Here is a 10920-nt window from a genome sequence, read left to right on the forward strand (position 1 = left end):
AATTGAAACACCCATCCATCATTCCATTCATATCTCACCATTGCATACATCATCATTCACACCACAAAATAAACTTGTTTCAATTTGGCGCCGTTGCCCATTTGAGTGTGTTTTTGTGACATTTAGGATCCATATTAGTCTAAGATTAAGTTCTTTTATACGCTTGTGAGGTTGCTGTACTCGAATCTTCTGTTTCTGGGTTGAAGTTCCATTTCAGGTACCACTCGACCAGTCACTCGACCACCACTCGACCGAGTCGTGATCGAGCACCTGCTCGAGCCAGAAGCCGGATCTCTATAACCATCATTTTCCAGTCGACTTGACCTCCTACTTGAGCCTGTGCTCAGTCGCTTGCCTAGCAAAAATCGTTTGTGTCTGTTAATGCACACAAGGTCTAAAGGAAAGGACAATCTTCTTAGGCCTATTGACAACATCAACAGCAAGACCAAGAGTTTAGGAGCTAAGCAAAGGGGAGTTGTTCAGCAACAACAAGAGGTTATAGTAGCTATGGATCACCAGGATCAGGTTCAGAGACCAAGGAACATTGGTGCTGGAGATGCACCCAACACTCACAACCAAAGAGCTGGCATTGAACCACCAACTGTTGCCAACAACAACTTTGAGATCAAGAGTGGATTGATCTCAATGATTCAGGCCAATTAATTCCATGGATTGCCTATGGAGGATCCACTAGATCATCTTGATGAGTTTGACAGAATCTGTGGTCTTACCAAGATCAATGGAGTAAGTGAAGATGGTTTCAAGCTGAGGTTGTTCCCTTTCTCACTTGGGGACAAGGCTCATTTATGGGAAAAGACTCTCCCTACTGGTGCAATCACTACTTGGGATGCATGCAAGAAGGCTTTCTTGGCCAAGTTTTTCTCCAATGCTAGGACAGCAAGACTAAGGAATGAGATCTCTGGATTTGCTCAAAGGAGTAATGAAAGCTTTTGTGAAGCTTGGGAGAGATTCAAGGGATACCAAACTCAGTGTCCTCACCATGGTTTCAGTGTGGAGTCTTTGTTGAGCACATTGTATAGAAGAGTGCTTCCCAAGTTCAGAATGCTTCTTGACACAGCCTCCAATGGAAACTTCCTCAACAAGAATGTGGAAGAAGGCTGGGAGTTAGTAGAGAAGCTTGCACAGTCTGATGGGAACTACAATGAGGACTATGACAGAACCATAAGGTCATCATCAACTGATCAAGAAGACAAGTACAAGAAGGATCTGAAAATGGTGAATGAAAAGCTTGATAGGATCTTGCTAAGTCAGCAAAAGTCTATTCACTTTGTTAGTGAAGAGGAGCCTCCAGCTCAAGAGGGAGAGAATGAGTTTGCTGAGTTATGCTATATGCAAAACCAAGGAGGTTTCAAGGGTTATAACCAAGGAGGGTTTAGGAACAATAATCTGTCCTATAGGAGCACAAATGTGGCCAACCCACAAGATCAAGTCTACCCTCCTCAACAGCCTCAACAGCCTCAACAGCACCAAAACTATGTCCCCAAACAACAGCAACAGGTGTTCCAGCCCCAGTTGTGTCCCCCACCAGGGTTTCAGACTAACCAAGGCCAGGAACAAGACCTTAGAGCCATGGTACAACAGCTGTTGATTGGTCAAGCACAAGGGAAGATAGAGGAAGCCAAACAGTTTGCTGAGCTAAACCAAAGGCTCACATCTCAATACAATGATCTGAATATGAAGTTTGAGGGTCTGAATTCCAGAGTTAAGTACATGGAGAGTAACATAGCCTCTTCTTCAGCTCCAAAACCCAACCAACTCCCTGGAAAAGCTGTCCAAAATCCAAGGGAGTTCACAGCCAAAGCCATTCAGGTTCATGAGGAAGAAGCCACTGAGGACAGTGCAGTTCAAGTTTGGGGGAATTCATTAGTTACTGAAGCCCCAAGTGATGTTTGTAACAAGCAATTGGAGCTCGCACCTGAGCTCGACCATGGACTCGAGCAGCCACTCGACCGAGTGCGTGCTCGAGTGGTCGATCGAGCTGGACAGTCCGAGGCTGACAAACCTGCCAAGTACATTCCTCCTGCCTACAAGCCTCCACTACCTTTCGCAGGATGTTTCAAAGCACAAAAGATTAAGGAGCTTAGGGAAATCATTGAGAGAAAGGAGATGATGGCTAGGCAACAAGAAGAAGAGAGGGTTTTAAAGGAAGAAGCTGTGGTTGAGGAAGTGTTGGCCATACAAGAGATCACCATTGCTTACCAAGAAGAAGAGAGAGGACCTGCCTTGGAACAGTATGATCCATATCCTCTCTACAAAGACTTTTTGCTTGATTTGTCAAAGAAGAAGGCTGAAGCTCAAGATGAGAAGGATCTTGAGGACCTTGGAGGAGTTATCATTCCAATCAAGCTTAAGGATCCAGGTCCATTCTATCTGCCTTGCACACTTAGCTATCTTCACTACAACCAATGCCTTTGTGATTTGGGAGCTTCAACAAGTGTCATGCCATATTCCATAGCTCAAAAGCTTGGGAGAACTGACTTCAAATCTACTAGACTCCATGTGTGCCTAGCTGATAGGACAAATAGAGAGGTAGTTGGGAGGTTAGAGAATGTCCCAATCAAGATAGGAAGATCAAGGATCCACACTGACTTTGTGGTGATAGAGATGGACAAGGAGCCTGAAGATCCAATCTTACTAGGGAGGCCATTCTTAGCTACTGTTGGAGCAGTTATTGATGTCAAGGAAGGTCTTGTGACCTTGAACATTGCTGAAGATGTAGTTATGAAGTTCAATATCTACAATCCAACCAACCTTCCCACCATTGATGACCAGCCTTTTACTATCAAGGACAAAGGTGGTCAAGAAGGGTTAAGTGATAAGGCAACTCCAAAAGCTGAGCTCCCACTTCAACAGGATTCTGTGGAAAAGCTTAAGAGGTCAGTTCAAGAGTTGACTAGTATGGTTGAGGATCTTCAAGTAAAGCTGAACAAGAGGTCTTTGAGGAAAGCAAGACCAAGGCTCAAAATCAAGAAGAAATATGGTTTGTGTGCTAAGGGTGAGGTGATCAAGGATCAACTTCACAGTGACCAAGGGGTTCCAGGGAGGATTTCATCACCTCCTTGGTATCTAGATCAAGTCTAAGAAGGAAATCAAAGTCAAGCTTAGTGACTTTAAACAAGCTCACTAGGGAGGAAGTCCCTAAGGTATCCTTTGTAAATATGGTTTAATTTGTTAGTAGTTTTGATGTGTTTTCTTTTATGTTTTTGTTGGACAGGCTTTTTATTAAGAATGTAGTTGGGTAAGAAGAGATTTGGACTTGGGCAAGAGGTTCGCAAGCCCACTCGACCAGGCCACGAGAAGTACTCGATCGAGCTGGGTAAGCATTAAGGCCCATTTGGTTTCCAAAGCTTCTAGAACGATCGAGTGGAGGGAGAAAAGGAAGAAAAATTTTGAAACTTCAAATTGGTCAAGGAGCTCGACCACGTGCTGGTCGAGTGTGGGGTCGAGTGGTAGCCAAAAAGAAGGTCAAAGATTCCCATTTCAAATTTGATTGGTATGGACGCTCCACCCTTGTCTCCTTGTCCCCTTAGCTTCTTTATATACTCCTAGCACGAGATCACACCTCTCACACTCTCTCATTTGCTCAAAATATCTAAATTCAAGCTTTAAAGTCTCTCTCAAGTTCATCTTTTGCTCAAAGCTTAGTTCTTTCTAGTTTTTGGGTCACTAACCTATTAACTTTAAGCTTTGAGTTTATTCCTCTCAGTTTTTGTTCAAAAATGTCTTCCAAGATCACTAAGAAGTCCAAGCAAGCAGCTGCAATCTCTAAGGGTCGTCATGATGTTGATTTAGAATCAAGAGAGGATGTTGGAAGGTCCACTCGACGTCCCACTCGAGCATGTACTCGACCGAGTGGCCGTCCGAGTGATCGACCGAGCCAGCGTGCGAGTTCCAGAAACCCAGCTGTTGAGGAAGATCCTGAGAGAACTGAATCAGAGGAGGAAAGGGAGCCAACACTCAATGAGTTTATGAGGAGAGTAAGGGCCAAAGGAAAGAGGCCAGCTGTTGAGGTTGAACAAGAGGGGAGTGAAAGTGAGTGTGAGGAAGAAGAAAGTGAGGAAGAAGAACTAATGGATGATGGAGAAGCTGAGTCTTGTGGATTGTCAAAGAAGCAGCTTTATGATGCTTTCATGAGGATGGAGTTCTTGGGAACCAGATATCCACATAAGGAGACCATGGAGAAGCTTGCCATTGATGAAGATGTGGAGTGTCTCTTTGAGAAGAGCAGCCTTCCCAAGTTCATGGGGCTTTGTATGGAGGGGTATAGAGTGGAAAGCTATGAGTTCCTAGCCACTGTCAAGCTGCACACATATGTGAGGAAGGATGCTGTAGTAGGAGCTGGTCACATTTCTTTCACAATCAAAGGGAAGAAGCATGAGCTCTCAATGAAGAAGCTGGCTGATGTGTTTGGTTTTGAGGTTGGGAGCAATAGGAGCTTGATTGTGCCAAGAGAAGAACTGTATGCTGTGTGGGAAACCATTGGGGATAACAAGCTCTACTCATCCTCCAACTCCAAGAGCTCAAGGATTAGGAGCCCAGTCTTGAGGTACTACCACAAAGCTCTTGCCAACACCTTCTTTGCTAGGAAGGAAACTGGAAACATCAATGAGGGAGAGCTAAAGATGATTGACTTGGCTCTCAATGGAGTTCTTCTTCAAGCAAGGAATGGAACCATCATCCTTGGCAGCACTGTGGAGACTGATCTTGCAATGGTGCTGATAGACCATATGATATATTTGAGAAGTTGGGTAGGCAAGCTTGAGAACAAGGGTTCAAGAGGAGCACTTACCATTGGAGGCATCATTACTCCAATTCTTCAAGCTGCTAACATTCCACTTAGAGGAGAAGGGGTCTCACCGAGATGGATTGATTCCAGCTACCTAACCTCTACACTCATCCTAGCCAAGGAGATGCATCAAGGAAACCATATCTTTAACTTTGAGCTGCCAACAGTTGGGAAGAAACAAGTGATCCTACCAAACAAAGAGCTCACTACCATTCAAGAAGGAGCCAACATTGATTTTTGGCCAGCTGATGAGTACTTATTTGATGGAGTAGTACAGCCTAGAGTTGATTCAGTTGGAGATGTAGAGATGGGTGATGGAGAGGAGCAGTTCTACTTTGAGAACTATGAGCCCAATCCAAGGGATAGTAGAGGAGTGAGAGAGCATAGCAAGAGGTTATCATCATCATGTTAGCACTTGCATAATCATCTAAGGCATAGGAAAACCATAAAAATTTGAAAATTTTTTGCAAAAATCTTTATAAAAAAAGAGTGTTCATGTAGTTTGCATTGCATAATTAAGTATTTTGTTTATCATATAGGACTGTTTGCATTAGGGATCTATGATGAGTTTTTCCTTGTTAGCTTGCTTAATTCACTAGACTAGGATCAATGCCCAAGTTAATAGTACTTTGATGCTAGTTGAGTGGTTAGAAGCATAAGATTGAACCAAGCCTTGAATTCCTGAATTGCATTTGGTCTAAATTGAAGCATGTTGTGATTTGATGCCATTTCCTATCTATAAGAACCTAATATTGACTGTTAATTATCAATGTATGCATTGCTTTAAACTCATGGATATCATATACTTATTTGGATCATCTTTCTCCTTTTGCCACTCTTGTTGATCCAAGTAGCTGATTTCACTTTTAAATCAGTTTCCCTACCCCTAACCAAACCTTCTTTCAAGCCATGTTTATTCTTGTGTGTGTGAGGCCTATTTTTGGGATTGAGCTTGGTAAAAAGTGTTAGGTTTGAACTGACAAGAGTAAAACCTTGTGTAGTTCTAGTTTGCATTTTTCAAACTAGATAGGACTAGGTGGTTCACTTGTTGGGTTTGGGACTTGGCTGTCATGAAAACAAAAGAGGAAAAAGAGAAAGAAAAGGTTAGAGTCTTTAGGAGGGGAATGTGTTTAAGTAAATTTAAGGTCTAGTGAAAGAATGGGAAGAATAAGGTTACCTAAGATGGTTCTAGTTAAAGAAAAGAAAAGAAAGCAAAGTGAAGTTTAGCAAAAAGCTTATATGACTTAAGAATAAGAAGAAAAGAGAACCATATCAATAAGAAAAAAAAAAAAAAATTCCCATTCCACTAGAAAGATCAATTAAGAAACCTCTCCTAAGACTTTAAAACCAAAAGAGAAAAGGGTGAAAGAGAAAAGAAGAAGTTAAAGGGTAGCACTAGGATCATTTGGGTTTAGATTGATAGGATAAACACTTTGGGTACCTTTGGGTAGACAAGGCTTTATTCTTGTATGTGTCTAAGTGTTCTTACCTTTAGCATTCTTCTAAAGCTCAATCCATTTTTTATGAGAGAACCTTGATATTGATAAGCCCTACTCTAAAAAGAGACCATCATTGTCTCTAAACCTTTTACTGCCAAGCCAAATGAGTTTAAGCATTGCATAGAATTGATTCATGTTCTTGATTAATGAATGTTAAAGGAAATGGTTGATTTGAATGCATGTGGATGTCTAAGGCTCAAACCAGTGAAGGTTGTGATATGCTTGTCTAAAGTCTTTAGGTATAGCTCATTCAACTTGCATCATAGTACTAGTAACTTGGACATTGATTCTAGATAGTCTATTTGCAAGCTTTAGGAGCTGAGATCCCACTTTCAAACCTCATCTACCTTCTTATGTCTTGTTTATTTGCTTGAGGGCAAGCAAAGACTAAGTTTGGGGGTGTTGATGTTCATATATTTTACCATGTTTTCCCTTAGTTTATTCACATCTTTTGCATCTTTTGCTAGCCATTTTCATCATTATTGTGTAGCTTTAGGACTAATCATGCATTAGAGTTTAGTTGCATTGCATTTGCATCTTTTCATGCATAAACAGGTGATTTTGGAGCTTAAGGAGCATGGAAACAATCCTGAGGAGAAGTGAAGCAATCTTGAAGGGAAAGCAAGAGAGTTAAGGCTGAAGAACCAAGGTCCAGAGTCCAACTCGACCAAGCACTCGACCGAGTGGGTAGATGGACTCGACCGAGTGGGTAGATGGACTCGACCGAGTGGGTAGATGGACTCGACCGAGTGGAGTGTGCACGAGAGAAGCCAGCTCGACCATGGACTCGACCGAGCACTGGTCGAGTTGACCGAGCCGTTGACTACTTTGACTTTTTCTATTTTTAGGGCTTCCACCTCCTCACCTATATAAGGCCTTGTACCTGCAGCCACCAAAGTGTGCAACTTTTTAGATATTCCCTAAACCTAGTTTTTACCTTTTTTAGTTTTATTCCTTTTGCATTTTTAAGATCTTGTACTTCCTTAAAAAAGAAGACTAGATTCTTATATTTTGTTGGTTCTATAACTTTCAAGATATTGAGAATTTGAGTTTCATCCTTTCATCAATATTGAAGATCTTTGTTTAATCTTTCTAATAATGCAAGTTTCAATATTTTATGGGTTTTTGACTTTGATCACCATGTATTGTTGTGAGTAGTTTCCTTAGGATCTTGAGGATGGGTTAGGATGGATTGATCTTGTGGTTTGTGTGACTTGGTCAAGCTTGATTGTTGTAGATCTCTTCTAGGGTAGATGATCTTAATGCTGATTCTATATCTGAGAGGGTAGAGTCTGATTTCAAGCTTCTTAGCATCACACCAATGTTTAGGAAGCATAGATAAGGCTAGATCTAGAGCTTACCATTAGGCTTGCTAAGAGATTAGAGGTCTTGTTTGGTTTGAGATGTATTGCTTAATGCCTGCTTGTGTAGATTCTTTACTGTGTGAGAACAAGTCTAGAATTGCATAGGTTTGATTGTTTCTTGACCATGAGAGTGGGAGAAACTTGTCTTAGATTAATATGTCTAGAGGTTAGCTCAAAGTTTGCTTGAGATTTGTTGACCAAGTTAGATAACCACAATGATTAGTCCATCCCATGAATCCATCCTCATGACCTTCTTTGTTTATTGAAATTTTAGTCTTAATCCTGTTGCTTGCTTGTTGTTTGATTGGATTAACATTACTCTGTTTTTATTGCATTGCTCTGTTTCTGCGTCTAGTCTAGCTCGACCACCCAATCGACCTATACTCGGTCGAGTGCTGCTCGAGTTCATCCCCAGAACTCTGTGTCTATGATTTGTGTTTGTCTTGTTTCATTCCAGTTGCATACATTTAGTTTTCAGTTCATTAATTATCTTGCATTAGTTCATTAGTAGTAGTCTCTGTTTCTGTTCTTGCTTTATCACTGTTTCAATCATTCAGTTTCATTTGCATCTAGTTGTTAGTTCTTGTAGTTTATTTTCTGCATTTTACATTTTCTTCCTAGGATTGTTAGTGACAAACAATCTTTACATTTGTCTTAACTTAGATTCATATGCATATCTTAATTGTTAACAAACACTCATTTAGGATTGATACCTCTTGTACTGCAATAGCATAAGGGGAATTGAAACACCCATCCATCATTCCATTCATATCTCACCATTGCATACATCATCATTCACACCACAATATAAATCTTGTTTCAATTGTCACAAATTCTGACCCTAGAAACAGTAACAAAGCTGTTTATTGCTTTGAATCAATGTTTTCTCGGTTTTAGCCTGTTTTGGGACAAAATGGGTAAAAGTGGTGTCTAAACACTCCAAATTCAACCCAAACTCTTATAATTAGTCAAATACATTGGATTGTTACATATTTTGACCCTAGAAAGAGTAACATAGCTGTTTACTGCTTTGAATCAATGTTTTCTCTCGGTTTTAGCCTGTTTTCTCAGTTTTAGCCTGTTTCGGGACAAAATGGGTAAAAGTAGTGTCTAAACACTCCTAATTCAACCTGAATTCTTATAATTATTCAAATGCATTGGATTGTTACATATTTTGACCCTACAAAGAGTAACTTAGCTGTTTACTGCTTTAAATCAATGTTTTCTTTAGGTTTTAGCCTATTTTCTCTGTTAAAGCCTGTTTTGGGATAAAACGGGTTTAAGTGTTGTCTAAACACTCCAAATTCATTCCGAATTCTTACAGTTAGTCAAATGCATTGGATTGTCACAAATTCTGACCCTAGAAACAGTACCAAAGCTGTTTATTGCTTTGAATCAATGTTTTCTCGGTTTTAGCCTGTTTCGGGACAAAATGGGTAAAAGTGGTGTCTAAACATTCCCAATTCAACCCGAACTCTTATAATTAGTCAAATGCATTGGATTGTTACATGTTTTGACCCTAGAAAGAGTAACATAGCTGTTTACTGCTTTAAACCAATGTTTTCTCTTGGTTTTAGCCTGTTTTCTCTGTTTAAGCCTGTTTTGGGATAAAACGGGTTTAAGTGTTGTCTAAACACTCCAAATTCATCCCGAATTCTTACAGCTAGTCAAATGCATTGGATTGTTGATGTTCATATATTTTACCATGTTTTCCCTTAGTTTATTCACATCTTTTGCATCTTTTGCTAGCCATTTTCATCATTATTGTGTAGCTTTAGGACTAATCATGCATTAGAGTTTAGTTGCATTGCATTTGCATCTTTTCATGCATAAACAGGTGATTTTGGAGCTTAAGGAGCATGGAAACAATCCTGAGGAGAAGTGAAGCAATCTTGAAGGGAAAGCAAGAGAGTTAAGGCTGAAGAACCAAGGTCCAGAGTCCAACTCGACCAAGCACTCGACCGAGTGGGTAGATGGACTCGACCGAGTGGGTAGATGGACTCGACCGAGTGGGTAGATGGACTCGACCGAGTGGAGTGTGCACGAGAGAAGCCAGCTCGACCATGGACTCGACCGAGCACTGGTCGAGTTGACCGAGCCGTTGACTACTTTGACTTTTTCTATTTTTAGGGCTTCCACCTCCTCACCTATATAAGGCCTTGTACCTGCAGCCACCAAAGTGTGCAACTTTTTAGATATTCCCTAAACCTAGTTTTTACCTTTTTTAGTTTTATTCCTTTTGCATTTTTAAGATCTTGTACTTCCTTAAAAAAGAAGACTAGATTCTTATATTTTGTTGGTTCTATAACTTTCAAGATATTGAGAATTTGAGTTTCATCCTTTCATCAATATTGAAGATCTTTGTTTAATCTTTCTAATAATGCAAGTTTCAATATTTTATGGGTTTTTGACTTTGATCACCATGTATTGTTGTGAGTAGTTTCCTTAGGATCTTGAGGATGGGTTAGGATGGATTGATCTTGTGGTTTGTGTGACTTGGTCAAGCTTGATTGTTGTAGATCTCTTCTAGGGTAGATGATCTTAATGCTGATTCTATATCTGAGAGGGTAGAGTCTGATTTCAAGCTTCTTAGCATCACACCAATGTTTAGGAAGCATAGATAAGGCTAGATCTAGAGCTTACCATTAGGCTTGCTAAGAGATTAGAGGTCTTGTTTGGTTTGAGATGTATTGCTTAATGCCTGCTTGTGTAGATTCTTTACTGTGTGAGAACAAGTCTAGAATTGCATAGGTTTGATTGTTTCTTGACCATGAGAGTGGGAGAAACTTGTCTTAGATTAATATGTCTAGAGGTTAGCTCAAAGTTTGCTTGAGATTTGTTGACCAAGTTAGATAACCACAATGATTAGTCCATCCCATGAATCCATCCTCATGACCTTCTTTGTTTATTGAAATTTTAGTCTTAATCCTGTTGCTTGCTTGTTGTTTGATTGGATTAACATTACTCTGTTTTTATTGCATTGCTCTGTTTCTGCGTCTAGTCTAGCTCGACCACCCAATCGACCTATACTCGGTCGAGTGCTGCTCGAGTTCATCCCCAGAACTCTGTGTCTATGATTTGTGTTTGTCTTGTTTCATTCCAGTTGCATACATTTAGTTTTCAGTTCATTAATTATCTTGCATTAGTTCATTAGTAGTAGTCTCTGTTTCTGTTCTTGCTTTATCACTGTTTCAATCATTCAGTTTCATTTGCATCTAGTTGTTAGTTCTTGTAGTTTATTTTCTGCATT

General features: G+C 40.2%; 1 non-coding gene across 1 annotated transcript; it reads right to left on the bottom strand.

Moving 5' to 3' along the window:
• Nucleotides 1-900: 900 nt before the first annotated feature.
• On the bottom strand, nt 901-1007 carry LOC147922726 (small nucleolar RNA R71). Its single transcript, XR_015589839.1, has one exon. It is a non-coding gene; the product is annotated as a small nucleolar RNA R71 (small nucleolar RNA).
• Nucleotides 1008-10920: the final 9913 nt, after the last annotated feature.

The sequence above is a fragment of the Camelina sativa genome, chromosome 18 (assembly GCF_030686135.1).
Source record: "Camelina sativa cultivar CO46 ecotype springtype chromosome 18, ASM3068613v1".
NCBI lineage: Eukaryota > Viridiplantae > Streptophyta > Magnoliopsida > Brassicales > Brassicaceae > Camelina > Camelina sativa.